This window comes from Coloeus monedula, assembly GCF_965178545.1.
Source record: "Coloeus monedula genome assembly, contig: HAP1_SCAFFOLD_84, whole genome shotgun sequence".
NCBI classification, from domain to species: domain Eukaryota; kingdom Metazoa; phylum Chordata; class Aves; order Passeriformes; family Corvidae; genus Coloeus; species Coloeus monedula.
Window position 1 is genome coordinate 54,700 of NW_028120815.1, and position 18,049 is coordinate 72,748.

Consider the following 18,049-nt stretch of genomic DNA (forward strand, 5'->3'; position numbering starts at 1 on the left):
ACAAACCTTGGACACAAAGGTCAGGGCAGCCCCTTGTTTATATTCAAATGCACAGGGAAGAAGCCTCCTGAAAGTCTTTGTGTTTCAAAAGAAAGGTAGATGTTCATGTAGAAATGCTAGGAGTAGTACTACAGTACTTTATAAAAAGCAGAATAACACCAGAAAAAGAATAAGAAAAAGCACCAATGAAAATATGGACAAAGAGGAAAAAAAAGGCCAAGATTGTAAAGAGTTACATTCTGAAGGTTCTGGAGCAGGAAAGAGAGAGTTTATTGCTTCTGAGAAGCATCCTAGTCATCATTTTCCTTGCATGGCAGAAGAAAATAGAAAGATTTTAACTTGTGAAAAGTATCCATTTTCCTCAGGGCATCCCTGAGCTCCTGGTTCCTCAGGCTGTAGATGAGGGGGTTCAGGGCTGGAGGCACCACCGAGTACAGAACTGACACTGCCACATCCAGGGATGGGAGGAGATGGAGGGGGGCTTCAGGTAGGAAAACATAACAGTGCTGAGGAACAGAGAGACCACGGCCAGGTGAGGGAGGCACGTGGAAAAGGCTTTGTGCCGGCCCTGCTCAGAGGGGATCCTCAGCACAGCCCTGAAGATCTGCACATAGGAGAAAACAATGAACACAAAACAGCCAAAGAGCAAACAGCCACTGACAGTGATGAGCCCAAGTTCCCTGAGGTGGGATTTGGAGCAGGAGAGCTTGAGGATGTGTGGGATTTCACAGAAGAACTGGCCCAGGGCATTGCCCTGGCCCAGGGGCAGGGAAAATGTATTGGCCGTGTGCCTGAGAGCGTAGAGAAAGGCACTGGCCCAGGCAGCTGCTGCCATGTGGGCACAAGCTCTGCTGCCCAGGAGGGTCCCGTAGTGCAGGGCTTTGCAGATGGACACGTAGCGCTCGTAGCACATGATGGTGAGGAGGAAATCCTCTGCTGAGAGGAAGAAGAGAAAGAAAAACACGTGAGCAGCACATGCTGAGTAGGAGATGTGGCTGGTGCCCCAGAGGGAATTGTGCATGGCCTTGGGGACAGTGGTGCAGATGGAGCCCAGGTCGGTGAGGGCCAGGCTGAGCAGGAAGAAGAACATGGGGCTGTGCAGGTGCTGGCCGCAGGCTCCGGCGCTGATGATGAGGCCGCTGCCCAGGAGGGCAGCCAGGGAGATGCCCAGGAAGAGGCAGAAGTGCAGGAGCTGCAGCTGCCGCGTGTCTGCCAATGCCAGCAGGAGGAAGGGGCTGATGGAGCTGCTGTTGGACACTCGCCGTGTCTGGCCATGGGGACCTGTTCATGGAGAAGTCAGTGACAGCTTAAGGGAAACGTCTCTCAGCAAAATCAAAGACATGCCCCACAAATCCTTCTCCTGTCACACACTGACACCTTATGGGGATTCAGAGTGTGGCCACAGAGAAGGGCTTTGGCTGGCGTGGGGCCTTGCGAGAGACGGGGCGGGCCGGGGCCGTGTCTGGCAGGAGGCGAGACAAAGAGCAAGAGGCGAGACAAAGAGTAGGATACTTAATGGGAGATTGGGCGAGGAGATGGTAATCTGTAGCCCTTGGAGATGTAAAACATAGAACCTTAGGAGCTGAAGTTTGTAGCTGCTGAACTGCTGGTTTGAACAGTATATAAAGATGGGACTTGTGCGATAGAATTTGGCTTTGCATTCAGCCGGCCAAGTCCGTGTTCGATCACCGACAACACCCTTCTGTTTTTCTAGCAGATCTTCCTTCAGCTCCAGCCGCAGCCCTGGTTGGTGCTGGCTGAGTGTGACATGAGTTTCAGGGCAGTTGCTCCGGGGGTTTTTATAATTCAGCCTTGCTGTGCAGAAGGGGGAGGGGGACAGGGACCTGTCCTGGTGTTCCACTTTGAAAGCCCAGCTAACACAAGGGCACTCCCAGGGCCCAAGAACAGGAATGGCAAAAGCTGTTAAAGTGTTCTAGAGGTTTTTATAGCTCCTCTTCATCTCCCCTGCTGACTGTTTTTGGATGTCAGAAACACTCAGCATTTCTGCTGCCCTCGGGGAGAATAGAGCGAGTTCTGTGAGGCAAGGTGGTGAGTGGAGAGTGAGGGGAGCTGGTCTGTCACTCTGTCCTGTTCCAAGATCCTCTGGCCTTTCACCCTCCTCAGACAGAGGATAATCACCCTCCCATATTTCCCTTAAAAACCATCCCAATGCTGCTGAGAGCAGATCGATCCACCACAGCCCATCAAATGTCCATCCCCTTCTCGAGCTCTCAGCCCCACACTGGTAGCCAAATACACACATGGCTCATTTCACCAACCCAACAGCCCTTTCTCCATCATAAAACTTTTGTGTCTCACTGTGGGGCTTTCAGGTAACACCAAGATGCTACACGACCTGTTTGCGCCCTGGAGGCAAGCTCAGAGTTTAGGGGGAATCCTCAAGAAGAAAGCCAAGTGTCCTAATGATGGCATTGGATGTAGGGAGATGGAGCTCCTTCCCTGGCTGCATTGCCCACAGCCGGGCTCTGGGGACAGCGTCACCCTGAGCCAGCTGTGCCCCCTCCCAGAGCCCCCAGGGCCGGGCAGCTGCTCCCAGCCCTGTGCTCTGCAGAGGGAACTGGGCCCGGGGCTGCAGAGCTGCCCCACGGCTCTGCTGCAGCTCTGCCTGCCCAGGAGGGGCTTCACGCCTTGGACCCCCGGCCCTGAGGGCAGAGGCTTGGCTGAGGGAGAGAGGAGGGGAGGGGGCTTGTTCAGAGGGAGGGGCTGCACTCGAGGGCATCCTGTGGAGGTCTCTAAGCTCTCCCTGCCACAACATTTCTGCCTTTTGTTTTCTCTCATTGCCTGATCTTCTCTCTGCTTGCTGAAGATCTTCCTCCCGGAGGTGTTTCCCTGTGCCTGACCTCTTCCTGCCAGCACTCACAGACCCCATATCTCTGTGCACTCTCCTTGGCCCTACAGAAACCTGCCTGTGTGCAGGGCACTGGCTGGGGACAGGTTCTGTTTGCAGCTGGGAGAAAGGACAGCTCAGACTGAGCCCGGTGGGTCCAGCAAAGGTGATGCCGGTGCGGTGCATGGGCAGAGGAGTGTCTTGAAAGCACTTTAGGAAACTCCTGCAGAGCACTCAAGTTACAGTTCCGATGCCTTAGGGACTCTTAAAAATGATGAATGCCTTTATCACTTCCCCCCTCCCATTCCCCAAGAGTAGGAGACTGAAAACAGTCTCAGGAAATTTCATCCCTATAGAAAGGATTGTGTTGGAAATACTACTGGACTGAGCTGAAGGCCTGAGCATGTCCTCATGTTCTACACCAGAGATACTCAGAGAATGCACTTCCTGAATCCACAGTCAGTGGCATGTTCCAGCTTGAGGAGATCACTCCAGGAACTGCAGCTGCACTGTCCTGCAGCCAGAGGCTTCCTGTGTCAAGGGCTGGGAATGATTCTCCCCCGGTCACTTCTCAGCATCTTCCCAGCCCTAACTGATGGAACCCCTCTGTGCCTCTGTGCTGTGCCCGGGCTGGCTGCAGGCAGTGCCCCAGCCGCCGGAAAGGCAGATCCTGTCCCTCCCTCATTGCTCGGGACTCTTCCCGGGGCACTGGGATGTGGGCATGTGCAATGCCAAGGGCAGGACCATGGGGTGGCCCCTGCCATGCTGCTGAGCAGGAAAAAAGAGGCAATGAGGCCCCAGGGCTGCAAGGGTCACTTGTCTCCCAACTGGCCTCAGGGCCAGGGCCAGCAGCCCTGGCCAAAGTGCTCCAGAAGTTGCCTCTGTCAGGGCCTTTCAGCTTCTGCACACCCCTCTGCCCTCTGCAGCCCAGGCTGTCCCACGGTGTCCCTGCCCTGCGCCTCTGTCCCTGCAGGCTGTCCTCATCCCCCCGGCTGCCCCACCTGGCTGGCCCCTTCCTTTGCTGGCAGCTCTGCGTCCTGCCTGCCTCTGCCTGGGCACACAGAGCCTTGGGCTGCTCCAGACTCCTTCTGGGGGACACGTTGCACCACTGCACTGCCCGGGGAGAGAAATTCCTTTCTCCTCGTGTCCAGTTTGGACCTCCCCAGCTGCCCTTTGCATTAATTCTTTCTTTTGCCGGCTGTTCTCTACTGTGTCAAAAGGATCCACCATCTCTGAAACCACCCTTCAAGCCCTCCCAGGACTCTCCTCCGCTGTCCTCAGTCTCCACTCCACTGAGCACAGAGCTCCTTTGTCCCTGTGTAGTGATCATGTGCTTGAGGCCACGGGCACCTGGACAAGAAGGTCAGTTCTTTTCTACAGCAAGGAAACCACAGAAGCCCAGTGTTTTGAAGGCAGATGAGAGGCAGCCACCAGAGGCCAAGGCAAGCCAGACCTGTGTGTCCTTGCAGCTTCTGTCTGAAAGCAACCCTTGGACATATGGGGAGTTTTGGAGGTGGAATTCCATTTCAGCTGTGCGTGCCTGGACCGGAATGACAGTTCTTCTCGCCAGGAAGGAAAGGGCAGAGCCCCAGTGTTTCAAAGGCTGATTAGTGGTGGCTCAAGGAGGCCAAGGCCAGCCAGACCTGTTTGTCTTGGCAGCTTTTGTCTTGGAGCAATCCTTGGATAGATGGAATTTGGGAGGCCAAATCCCACTTTTGTCCATGGACGTCTGACCCATAAGGACAGTTCTTTTCCACTGGCAGAAAAGTGAGGAGCCCCAGTGTTTCAAAGGCAGATGAGAGCTGGCCCTCAGGAAGCCAAGGGAAGCTGGACATTCCTGGCAGCTTTTGTCTGGGAGCTATTCCTTGGATAGATGGAATTTCAGAGGTGGATTCCCAATTTTGGCCATGGATGGCTGGACTTGAAAGATGGTTTTTTCCATGGCAAGAAAAGCACAGCCCCCCTGTGTTTTGAAGGCAGATGTGAGGTGGCCCCTAAGAGGCCAAGGCCAGCCTGAGCTGTCTGTCCTGGCAGGTTTCACATGGGAACAATCCTCGGATAGAATCCAATTTGGAGGTAGCATCCTAATTTCAGCCATGGGTCCCTGGAGGAGGACATTTCTTTCCCACAGAAAGGAAAGCATGGAACTCCAGCGTTTCAGGGGCAGAGGAGAAGCAACCCTCAACATGCCAAGGTCAGTTGGACCAGGCAGGTGGCCCCCAGGAGGCCGAGCCAACCAGACCTGTTCCACGCTGTTTGCAGCCTTGGGGCCCTGCAGCATCACAATTTTGTTCCCCTGAGGCCCAGCAATATCACAGTGGTCTCCTTGGCTCTGCAGCGGCACAAAGGCCCCTTGCTTCCATAAGGCCTTTCTGTGTCAAAACGGTTTCCTTGGTTCCATGGGGCTGCAAAATAACACAATGGCCCACTGGTTCCATGAAGTCACAGAGTGTCACAGCGGTCTCCATGATTCCATAAGGTCCTGCAGCGTCACAGTGGCTCCTTGGTTCTATTGGGCTTCCCAGGATCACAATGGCCCCTTGGTTCCACAAGGCCTGGCTGTGTCACACTGGTCCTTTGCTTCCATGAGACCTTGCAGTGTCACAATGGTTTCCTTGGTTCTATCAGGCCCTGTGGTGTCACAATGGCCCCTTGATTCCATTGGGCCTCTTACTGTTACATAGTTCTTAGTTCTGTGACGCCCTGTAGTGTCACAGTGGTCTCCTTGGCTCCATGGTGCCACGCAGTGTCACAACGGCCCCTTGGTTCTCTGAGGCCCGGCTGTGTCACAATGGCCCCTGGCTCCCATGAGGCCCTGTGATGTCACAATGGTCTCATTGGTTCCACGAGGCCCTGCAGTTCCACAATGGCCCTTTGGTCTCACAAGGCCTTGGAGTGCCATAATAGTCTCAGCGGGTTCCCCTGCTGCTTCACAATGGCCTCCTTGGTTCCATGATGCCCCGTAGCGTAACAATGGTATCCTTGCTTCCACACAGTCAGAATGGCCCCGGGGCCTCCTGGAGCCCCACAGTGTCACTACGATCCCCTTGATTCCACCAGGCCCTGCCATGCTACAATGACCCCTTGGTTATACAAGGCCCTGCAGTGTCACAATGGCCCCTTGGTTCTGAAGTGTGCAAGAGCCTAATGCTAAGAGAAAGGCGCCAAAAAACGCTTCGTCATTATCACTGCTCAACACCAGAAAGGCTTCAAAAGTGCTTCGTCATTATGGCTGCTTATCATAATCACTTTTGAACGCCTGGAAACTACGTGCCGTACGGGCCGTGCATAGCCCGCCTGGAGGCCCATAAAAAGGAAGGCAAAACTGGTGCAAAATGTGGAAGCGAAAGCAAAAGGTAGAATCCCCGCCCTTTGCCTTTCCCCCCACCACCACCATCGCCTGCTGCCAGACACCCTGAGGCCTCCGGGAGCCGACGCCGCCCGCCTGGGGAGCACCCCCCAATCCTTCACCCCTGGACTGAAATCCCGAGGGAGTTGTGCAACCCCTAGCCCTGCTCCTTCGTCCCAGGCGCACCGAGGTTCAGCTGCAAGCATCGAGCCTGCATCTCGGAGGATGGGCCGCCACTTTCCAGCCAAACTGCTCCAGACATCAGAAGAGGCAGATAGGACCCTTCAAACAGCAGGAAAAAAAAGGCAAAAACCTCTCCACTTCCCCCACCCTGTCTCAGCAGCAACAAAGGTAGCACAGTGTGGTGCTGACTTATCCTATGCTTTTTAGAGTAACCTTGGCTTTTCTAACTTTTCTCCACTTTTCTCCTTCTTTCTCTTTGCCTCTCTTACCATTAGATAAACAGATACCCATATTTTTGGCACCAACATTTAATCTCGTTTGGTTTTAATCTCGTCTTTGGGAATATTTTGAAGCTTCAAAGTTCTTTCCTTTTATACTCAGAGATTTTGTTTTCTTTGCCCTTCTGGGTGTAAATCAGATAGTAACAAAGTGTCATAATGCTCTCCACAGTTCCATGAGGCGCCACAATGTCACAACGGACTTTTGGTTCCATGAACTTTGGTACTGTCAGCAACAGTCTCCTTGGGTCCGCAGTGTCACAATGGACCCTTGGCTCCATGAGGTTCCGTAGCGTAACATGGACGCCTTGACTCCATGAGGTTGTGGAGTGTCACAAGGATCTCCTTGGTTCTGCGGCCCTGCTGTGTGACAATGGGCCTGTGCTTCCATGAAGTTCTGTACTGTCAACCATGATCTCCTTGCTTGCACAGTGTCATAACTGACCCTTGGTTCCATCAGGTGCCTGGCCTCCAACAGCCTCTAAGAGACCCTTATGGCCCCTCAAGGCCCCTCACAGCCCCTCATGACCCCTCAATGTCCCTCACAGTTCCCCATGGCCCCTCATGGCAGCTCACAGTCCTTCATAGCCCCTCACATTTCATGGCCACTCATGACCCTTCACAGCCCCCAACAATCTCTCATGGCCCCTCACAGCACCTCAGGGCCCCTCATGGCCCCTCACGACTCCTCATGACCCTTCACAGCCCCTAACAAACCCTCAAGGCACCTCACAGCCCTTCACAGCCCCTCAAAACCTCTTGGAGATCTTCTGCAGCCTAAGTAATTTCTGTGTTAATCCCACTGAAACAACCAAAAGTGGAGTAAAAATAAAGAAATTAAGCAAAGACGCCTAAAGCTGCTTAATTTTACTGGAATTTGGGGGTGAATTTGGGGTTCAGGGGAATATTCGGGAGGATCTGAGTGTTGTGGAGCCACGAAGCCAGGCAGACTGGGACCACAGTCTCACAGTTGTGCTGGCAGAACTTGTCCACCTGAGCCCATCTGTTCTCCAGGAATTCCAGTTGTCTGTCTCAGTCCCTGCCCTGAGTCTCCCCCTTTGGGGTGTGGCCTCCAAAGTGCCCAAATCGCTGCTGAAGTGCCGGAGCTGCTCCTGGCTGTGGATGTTCCTGTGCCCCAGCCTGTTCTGGTCAGTGCCATGGGGGGTGGGAGGGGGTCTGGGGGCGCCTTGGGGGACTGGGATGGGCTTTTATGGCCCTTGGAGCGGTTTGAGGTGCTGAGACAGGGTTTGGGGGCTTTTGGGGCAGTCTGTGTGGGAGTTTTGGGGTGTTGGCAGGGCTGTGTGGCTTGGAGAGAATTTGGGTGGGTGTTGGGGGAGATGGGTTGGGAATTCTGTGGCTTTTGGGGCCATTGCTATTGCTGGGAGTGGTTGGGGGAGTCCTGGCCAGGAGCTGTGGGGTGGTTTGAGGGGTCTGGGAGTGGCTGTGGAGCTGGGAGGGGGTTTTAGGGCAGATGTGACCTCCCCCCCAGATAGCCAAACTCGCCCCCAGACCCCACCCCCAAGATGCTGCTGGGGGTCGGGGGCTCCATGTTGGGGTTCATCCTCCTGGCGCTGCAGGAGAAGGTGAGGGGGGGTCCCCAGGGGCCGTGTGTGTCCCCCCAGAGCGTGTGTGAACCCCCCATGCTGGTGTCACCCCCTTTTCCCTGCCCACAGGGCTCCTGAGGCAGCCCCTGCTGCCCCGGGAGGGAATTTGGGGAGGGGGCAGAGGGGGTGCGCAGCCCCCGCCGGGGGATGACCCCGGCCCAGCGCCCTTCGTTCAGCACCGAGCTGGGCTTGGGGCCGCAGGAGGAAGAGGCCGATGGGAAGCAGATCCTGCAGGGGGGACAGGGCTTGGGCTCAGGGCAAGGTCCTGCCCTGCACACCTGGCTCAGGTGTGAGCCTGCCCCGGGAAGGGAGCGGGACATTGCCATCCCCAGGGATCAGGGCTGGGAGCAGCGCTGGGAGCACGGACATGGAAATCCTGGGAGCCACTGGGACCGCCCTGGGGGGTGAATGATCCCCCCCAGCACCTTTCCAGGCCGCCCTGCGAGCTGAGAAATGCTCGCTGGGCCTCGGCCTTGGCCAAGAGCCCCCGGGCTCAGCTGCTCTGAGCTCAGGCGCTGCCGGCTCCCGCAGCCCGCCCAGGGCCGCCCTGCCCGTGCCGGGGCTGTGCTGGAATTCTCTGCTGCTGCTGGGCCACTCGGGGGCTCTGGCCCAGCAGGAAAGGTGACCCTGAGCCAGGAGCTTTCCTTGGCCGCAGCAAAGCCTCGGCACGGAAAGACCTTCCCAGCGCTGTGCCCTGGGCCGGGAGGGATTGTGCCACCACAGCTGTCCCTCCATTTCTTCTGCCAGGCAGCTTTAGCACAGGAGAAGTGGAGAAGCCAGAGCTGCCTCTCAGCTTTCCGCAGTCCTGCAGAGGAATCCTGTGTGGGAAGCAGCCTGGGAACAGGGTTGAGGTGGCAGGGCAGGGGAATTGAGAGCCCTTTCCTCCGCCGTGGGCCCAGGCTCTGGCCCTTGCCCTTTGCAATGGCCCTGCAGCTGCCAGAGGGGCCTTTTTGGCTCAGCTGAGAGCAGTCCTGCTGCAAGGCTGTCCTCGAGCTGCTTGGGCTGCACATGTGCCCAGGGAATGCTCATTGCTTGCAGTCTCAGGCGCTGTGGGTGTGCAGGTGTAACTACTGCAGGAGGGAACAGCTCTGCTGGGGGCAGTTCTCTTTTTCTTGGTGGTTTTTCTGTTGAATGAACGTTCCCTGCCAGCTGTGGGCAGAGCTCTGTAGCTGTATGTGCCACTTGTGTGTGGCACTGTGGCTCAGGAGGTGGCCAAGGGGAGGTTGGCCGAGGTGTGGGCAGAGGAATGGCCATCAGGCCAGGCTGGGGGGTCAGCGGCCGGTCAGTTGCGTTGCGTGGCCGCGGCTCTGGAGGCTTGTGTGGGAGCGTGTGCAGGGCTGGAAGGCTGGGGCTGCCGCCGCTGTGTCCCAGAGCCGGGAAGGCCGGGGCTGGCCCGGCCCTGGCCCGGCCCCGCCAGCTCTGGCAGCTGCCGGCGGGGACACAAAGGGCAGCTCCGAGCTGCGGCCGCTGCGCTGCGGCCGCACAAAGGCAGCGCCCGCAGAGCTCCAGGGCAAGGTCCTGGCCCTGGCTCGGGGCTGGGCCGGGGCCAGCGGCAGAAAATCAACTTGCAGCTTGGGCCCCGCAGCAGGGAGGAGCAGCAATTGCTGGCTGAGAGAGACTCTTGCCAAGGGCCTGCGGGGCCGGGCCCCAGGGAACGGCTTCCCGCTGCCCGAGGGCAGGCTGAGATGGGATGTGGGGCAGCAATGGTTCCCTGGCAGGGCGCTCAGGGCCTGGCCCAGGCTGGCCCCAGAAGCTGCGGCTGCCCCCGCATCCCTGCAAGTGTCCCAGGCCGGCTCGGCCATTGGGGCTTCCTGCCCAGGAGGGCTGGGCTGGGCTGGGCTGGGCTGGGGCTGCTGAGGGCAGGATGGGCTCTGCCTGAGACAGCTGAAGGCTGCGCATGATGAGGCCGGGGGGACCCCGTTCCTCAGTGGGTTCTGGGGTATCCTGGGGCTCCTGGGGCTCCATCCTTTCCTTCCTAAGGAAAAGAACCATCCTTCTTATCCAGGCTCCCATGGCCAAAACTGAGATTCTACCTCCCAAATTCTGTCTATCCAAGGATTGCTCCCAGACAAAAGCTGCCATGAGAGACAGGTCTGGCTGCTCTTGCCCATGGTGGCCACCTCTCATCTTCTTCCAAAACTCTTGGACTTTGTGCTTTTCTTTCATGTGGAATAAACCCATCCTTCTCAACAAGGTGCCCATGGCCAAAATTGGGATTCCACCTCCTGAATTCCCAATATCCAAGGGCTGCTCCCAGACAAACCTGCCAGGACAGACAGATGTGGCTGGCCTTGGCCTCTGGTGGCTGTGTCTCCTCTGCCCCTGAAACCCTGGGGCTCGGTGCTGCCCTTCCTCTGGAGACCACTGTGACCCTGCGTGGCCTCGTGGAACCCAGGGGCCGTTGTGACCCTGCAGGGCTGGTGGCACCAAGGGGACCATTGTGACCCTGTGGCGTTCCATGGAACCAAGGGGCCACTGTGGCACTGCTGGCCCCAAAGAACCGAGGGGCCTTTGTGACCCTGCAGGGCCCACGGAACCAAGGGAACATGGAGCAGCTCTGGCTGCCTTGGGCTCCTGGGGCCGCCTGGCAGCTCCGGCTGACCTTGGCATGGCCAGAGCTGCTTCTCACCTGCCCTGCAGCGCTGGGGCTCCGTGCTTTCCTTCCTATGGAACAGAACTGTCCTTCTCCTCCAGGGGCCCATGGCCAAAACTGGGACTCTACATCCAAATTTGATTATGTAAGGATTGTTCCCATATGAAACTTGCCAGGACAGACAGCTCTGGCTGGCCTTGGCCTCTTGGGGGCCACCTCTCATCTGCCTTTGAAACACTGCGGGGCTGTGCTGCTCTTCCCAGGGAAATAAACTTCTTTCAAGTCCAGGTGTCCATGGCCAAAATTGGGAATCTGGCTCCAAAATTCCGTATATCCAAGTACAGCTCCCAGACAAAATTTGCCAGGACTGACAAGTCCAGCTTCCCTTGGCTTCCTGAGGGCCAGCTCTCAGCTGCCTTTGAAATGCTGGGGCTATGTTTTTCTTCCTGTGGAACAGAACCACCCTTCTCCTCCAGCTGCCCATGGCCAAAATTGGAATTTGGCCTCCAAAATTCCATCTATCCAAGGATTGCTGCCAGACAAAAGCTGCCAAGGCCAACAGGTCTGGCTGGCCTTGGCCTCTGGTGGCCGCCTTTCATGGATCACAGGGATACAGTTTGTTTTATCACAGATACTGTCCATGGTTAGATCCACCCCTCGGTCTCATGCCACCTATAGGTGGCATCTCTGCCCTGATGACCTGAGGCATCATGGGCCCACGAGTAGGGCTAATGAGGAACACCAAAACAACAAGCAGGTAGATCAGGCTGCAAAGATAGAAGTGTCACAGGTAGACGTGGACTGGAAACACAAGGGAGAGTTGTTCCTAGCTTGATGGGCCCATGATGCCTCAGGCCATCAGGGCAGAGATGCCACCTATAAGTGGGCACGAGACCGAGGGGTGGATCTGACCATGGACAGTATCTCCCAGGTGATCCATGACTGTGAGACATGCGCTACGATCAAGCAGGCCAAGCGGGTGAAGCCCCTGTGGTACGGTGGGCAGTGGTCCAAATACAAGTATGGGGAGGCCTGGCAGATTGATTACATCACACTGCCTCAAACCCGCCAAGGCAAGCGCTGTGTGCTCACAATGGTAGAAGGCACCACAGGATGGCTGGAGACCTACCCTGTGCCTCGCGCTACTGCCCGGAACACCATCCTGGGCCTGGAAAAGCAAGTCCTTTGGAGGCATGGCACCCCTGAGAGAATTGAATCTGACAATGGGACTCATTTTAAGAACTGCCTTATTAACACCTGGGCTAGAGAACATGGCACTGAGTGGGTGTACCACATCCCTTACCATGCACCAGCTGCAGGCAAAGTGGAACGGTGCCATGGATTGTTGAAAACCACCTTGAAGGCACTGGGTGGGGGAACTTTCAAAAACTGGGAACAGAATCTGGCAAAGGCCACCTGGTTAGTTAACACCTGAGGCTCCACCAATAGAGCTGGTTGTACTGGGTTGAACCTGAGTTGATGGACAGTCTTTTAGACCAATGACGCTTCTCACAATTTACATATTTAAACTGCATGGAAATGCAGGACTTCCCCTTTTTGTCGGAGCTCGCCTGCTGGAAGGTGGGGGGGCTCCGAGCCTCCAGGCCCCGCCGGGCCGGGCCGGGGCCACTGCCCCTTCCCCCCTTTCCCAACGCTGTGGCACGGACCCTGGGTCGCTGGGGGGGACTGTCCCAGAGCCGCAGGCAGCTCAAACCAGCCATGGACTGCCACAGCTAAACCCATCCAGCGCGGCTTCTGGGGACAGGCGGGTCCCTCTCCTCTCCATGCGGAGCCGGCGGAGCCAGCGGGAGCCGGCGGAGCCTCCTGTCTGCAGCCAGCACACTTCGTGCTGAACTGAAGAGGACACCACGCAGCCAGCAGCACAAGGGGAGCGAGGCTTTCTCCACCGTAAAGCCCGAACAAGAACACCCTTCAACGTGGCGGCTGCAGAGTCAGAGAGGAAGAGAAGTGAGTCCTGTGGGACGGAGCTGGAAATGGCGACGGGAGAAAAGAGGGCGGTGCCGCGATTCTGGTGTGCAGCTTAAAAGAAACCTTCTTGCATGCCGTGGTAAGAAACTGTAATACCACAAACTGTTTGTCTCTTTAATCCATTTGAAGAACATGGGGGGATGGAGAATCCTCGTGTGGCCTGTGAAGATTGTGAAGAGTGCCTATGCCAGGCTATATAGAAGTAGTAAGAGGCTGCTAGAGACTTGTGGCGAAGAAAAGCCTTTGTGTGCAGGCCAAAATAACTTATCCTTAAAAAGATTAATAACCCCATGTGATGGCCCATGTTTTGCAGTGTGAAGGAACTGTGAGATTTTTTCATGGAAGAGATGCTTAATACCAGAGCAGATTGATTGTTTCCGGGCGGGTCTGCTGTTGGTGGCAGTTTGGGAACCACGTGCAACTGAAGAAAAACCCTTTTTCCCTTAAGCATAAGAGAGCGACTTTTCAAGAACTGCAACACTGACTAACATCCCATGTTCTGTTATCCTTTGTGCGAGCTGGGTAAAAGGAGAGAAGTGCTGGAAAGGGGGTGGGGGGGGATTTGCTTTAATTTCTTGCTATTTTCTCTTTACTTTTAATTCTATTAGTAATAAAACTCTTTCATTGTACTGTTTAAAGTTTGTGCCTGCTTTGCTTTCTCGTAATTCTTATCTCACTGAGGAAAATAAGTAAGTAATGAATATTTTGAACCAAAACAACTACAAAAGGTAATGAAAATGAAAGAAGGAAAGGAAGAAAAAAAGAAAGACTGAAAACATGAAACCAAAAAGAAAATAAATGTTAAGAAAAGTCAAAAAAAGAAGAAAGAACAAAACAAGGAAGAAAGAAAATGACAGAAAGAAAGACATGAGAAAAAATAAAAGTCCAAGAGAACCAAAGAAAGCAAAAAAAGAAAGAAAGACGAAAAACAGCAACAAAGAAAAGAAAAAGAAAAAAGGTAAAAAAATGAAGGAAAGAAAAAGAAGGAAAGAAAACACAAATCAACAAGAAATTTTAAAAAGTAAAGAAAAAGGGAAGAAGAAAGAAAGACTAAGTAATGTGAAACAAAAAAACTTTTTTAAAAAAAGAGGAAAGAACCAAAAAAGAAAGAGAAAAGGAAAAAAAGAAAGACACAAGAAAAAATAAAAGAAGAAAGAAAGAAGAAAGCAACAAAAAAATAGGAAAAAGAAAGAAAAAAGATGAAAGAATGAAGAAAGAAAGCAAGCTAAAAGAAATCCAGGAGAAAATGAAACCCTTGTGCCACTGCGGGACCTTGTGCAGCCAAGGAGAGCATTGTGAGAGTGCGGGGCCATGGAACCAAGGGACCATTGGGACCTTGTGGGGCCTCCTGGACTCAAGGGACCATTGCCACACTGTGGGGCCTCATGGAATGAAGGGTCCATTGTGCCACTGCAGAGCCAAGGACACCATGGTTACACTGCGGGGCCATGGAACCAAGGCACCATTGGGACACCCCGTGGCCTCATCCTCTGGAATTCCAACACATCTGAGGGATGGCAGCACCTGCAGGCAGCACGGAAGGATTCTGGGGAGAGCCTTTGATCCCTGCTCCAAAGGACATCAGAGAAAGAGCCCTGCTCAGATCAAGGCACCTTTTCCTTTTCCTTTTTCCTTTTTCCTTTTTCCTTTCCCCTTTCCTTTCCCTTTTCCTTTCAAGGTGTAAACTGTTGACCTGCCTGTAAGGTGCAGCAAAAGCTTTGCAGGGTTTGGTTCAAGGTCCCCAAGGTGGGAACAGGGAAGTGTTCAAGTCCCTTCTAAGAGAAGGCTTGGAGTCTTTGTGCCATGACTGCCTGGGATGCATGGAACAAGTGTGTTCTGGCAGACTCTGGGACCTCGAGAGCAATCCCATGCAGGAGCCAGCACTGGCCCTGCACCCTGGTGGGAGCAGCGTGGTGCGGATGGGAAACGGGCAGCTGGGTGTGCAGTGGCAACCTCGAGCCAGGTCCTAGAAGGCCAGGCTTTAGCTTTGAACAGAGCAGCACAAAAAGCAGAATGAATGACCTTGCCTAGAAATCCCTGAAGGACAAAGGGTGACCATATGGACTGATTTGAACTCTGGGTTTGCAATAATACACGCCCAGGGAGCCACATGGAAGGAAAGGGCACAGAGGTCTCCAGTGAGCACAAAAAGAAATCAGTCCCCTACTGCAGAGTGTGCCAAAGCCAGAAGAAGTGGCCCTGGTGCCCTTGTAAAGCCCATGGGTTTGGAGACTCCCCAGGTAATCCAGGGAATCCATTGGCTGACCAAACAGCTCAAGAGGGTGCTGCAAAAGCTCTCCTTGCACTAATACCTAGCAAAAACTGGAATGTTCTGCAACAACAACCAGATTCCAGTGATCAGGACAGGCAGTCAGCCCCAGCAGCAGCAGCAGCTACGGAAAATCCCAGCAGGTGATTGGTAACCCCGTGTGGGCAGGTAATTGTAGCTCCACAATTAATGTAGAACGGAACTAAAACATCAGCAAACACAGGAGGAAATGGAGAATCTGGTGGCCAGTTTACAAAGGCATCTAGTAAGCAGAAAAATGGCAAAAAATAATAGATCAGTTGTTGAGAAAGATGGGATTGGTTTTGAAGGAAGAAGGCTGCCTCCAGGGCTCGTTAAATGGGAATCACCAGGTGATTTTGGCCAACTGATTTTGCAGAAGTGCCCAGGCAGAAGGGGCACTGGCACACTTTGGCATTGATGGATCCTTTTTCTGGATGGCCAGAAGCTTTCCCATGTGGCACCAACAAGACAAGGGAAGGCTCAGAAGTTTGGCTGAAATGAATATTTAATAGCCCTGGGACTAACTCTTGTAAGCCTTAAAAGGTGCATGGTTCTCAACAGATCATTGGGGCTGGACTCGCCTGTACATCCTTTCCAACCAGGAGATGCGGTGTGCACCAGAACCTGGAATTTTGGAACAATCCAGCCAAAGTGGAAGGGACCATCTCAAGTCCTCCTGGTAACCTACCCTGCACTCAAGGTAGAAGGAATCCAACTCGGGGTTCATCACATGTGGGTAAAACCAGCGAGCACACATTAAACACAGCAGAAACAAGACTGACTGACACCATGGAGTTTGGGGTTTTACATAAATCCTATTGTTTTAGGTATTGAATCTGATTTTCTAAGGGGATACTATTTATTGGATCTGGATGGAGATGATCAATAATTGTGTATTTATAATAATAATCGAAATGATGTTCCTGACTTCTGGGAAGGGAAATGCGGTTTTCAAAGTCAGTGCGAGATGTTGGCAGATGACAGAATGTAACCCCTGTAACAGCTTGTTTGCCAACACCAACCTCTGCAGGAAATCCAGTGCCATGGGGAGCTTCAGTCAGCAATTTGACAAAAATCTGGGAACACGTGTGGGAAGGAAATAGCACCCAGGGCACCTGGACAGGGATGGAAGGAGAATATTCCTTACCATGGACACATCAGAACAATAGTGCTGAGAATTGTAACATCTCCAAACCAGATCTGGAAATTACATCAGGAAATATTGATCAGCTGACAGATTGCACTGATACCCCCTGGGGCTGTCAAATTCCAGCAGTATGGAATGGCCCTCAGACAGGACACTGGGAATGTTTGCAGCCAGTTCAGGGGTGTCTGGGCTGGGCAGGGAGCCCAGGCCTCCCACAGGACCCCTTAGAGGTGGGTATAAAATATCCTGATTTAACAAGGTCAAGGCCAAAGGATCCCAGGACCAAGGAAAAGTGGGATTGCCCTGGGACAGACACTTGAGCTGTTTGGAATGCTGAGGTCCAGCGGCTCCTGGCTGTGGCCCAGGCTCTGAGGCTGGGCTGTGTTTGTAGAAATGATTCTGCCTTTCTCAGGGACACCTGGGCTGAGCCAACAAACAAGGAGCCTTGGAGAGGCACAGAATGTCAGCAGGACACGGTCAGATCCTTAGGAGCCCCAGGATGGGTGGGAAGGGATGGAATTTGGAGCACACGTTTGCCCCTGGGAGAATCAGGAGCACCATGGACACTGGGGGTATGAACGTTCCGTCCCTCGTGCAAGGAGTCACCACTGGGAACCCGACTGTGGGGAAAGGTTAAAGGGGATGGAACTGGGAAACATCCCAGTGCGGGAACTCCAGCGGGATGGATTTTAGAATCCATCTCTGCTCCGCAAAGATCTGCCTTTAGGAACAGACCAGCCCCACACCATTGGGCTCTGCCAATGGGAACTTCAGTGAATGCAGCTCCTTTGGGGTTTGCTGAAATAAAGGAACAATTGCCAGCCCCAGCTAAAATGACCTTCCAGAGCAGATTGGCTTTAGCCCTATTGCTGCTACATGGACAGGGAGTGTGTGGATTCTTGAACTGAAACAGCAACACTTGTTGTGTGTACATTCCAAATGTGATGCTGGATTGGATGATCAGGTAGAGAGGATAAAATCGGCTGCTGCATCCAGCAGGGAATTAAGGGGAGGGTTAGGCAGTAACTGGATAAAATATTTAGAGGACTTGGATTTTCCCTGACTGATGGTTGGTGTCACTTTTGCAAAGTCTAACTGGGATCACAGCACTACTTGTGCTTATGACACTTGCTTTGAGCTGTGTAAAGAACATGGCTGTGAAAGCAGCTGAGGAACTCGTGGGATGTGAGTAAAGGAGCAGAGTGAGGCTTCTGAAGGCTTGAAGGGAAGAGAAGCTTCACAGCCCTCCAAGGGGGGGAAATTTGCCAGATGAAAAACCGTTTGCACCTGGTGGGTTCATACAATGCTTCTTCTCCAAAAGCCACTGGCCATGGACCCGCCCAAGGCTGATTCTGTGGGCAGCAACCAGCCCAGGTGTGCCAACTTTCACCAGTTCACCGGGCAGTCAGGGCTGGCTTTGGGGTCAGCGACCACCAGGGACCCCCAAGGAGACCCCCAGGGCAGAAGAAGGGATGTGCAAAGGGGTGGGGGAAATCTGCAATGATTTTGGGGCAATGATGATCGTGTGTGTGTTTCTGGTGGGACAATCTGGGAATGTGTCTGTGAAGCACAGTCTGCAAACAGGAACATTCCTGAACTCGGCACCCACGGCTTTGGGAGGGGCTCTCCCCTCGTGCATCCGGCCCAATAAAGAATGCTGCTGCTTCGTACTGCGCTGGTGCTGAGGAGGTTTTGTTTCACTGAAGTTTTGGGAACACCTCTGTGCCTGTGTCACAGACCCACAGAGCAGCTGTGATGTCAGGAAGGG

General features: G+C 54.1%; 1 pseudogene across 1 annotated transcript in view; it reads right to left on the bottom strand.

Annotated features, from left to right (window-relative positions):
* Positions 1-290: 290 nt before the first annotated feature.
* The window catches only part of LOC309585626 (olfactory receptor 14J1-like), a 55,070-nt pseudogene continuing 37,311 nt past the window's right edge, over positions 291-18,049 (bottom strand). Inside the window, exons 6-7 of the transcript in view lie at positions 1,690-1,815; positions 291-1,281 (exon numbers count right to left, since the gene is read on the bottom strand). The product of the transcript in view is annotated as an olfactory receptor 14J1-like (transcript). The remainder of the gene's footprint in view (positions 1,282-1,689; positions 1,816-18,049) is intronic.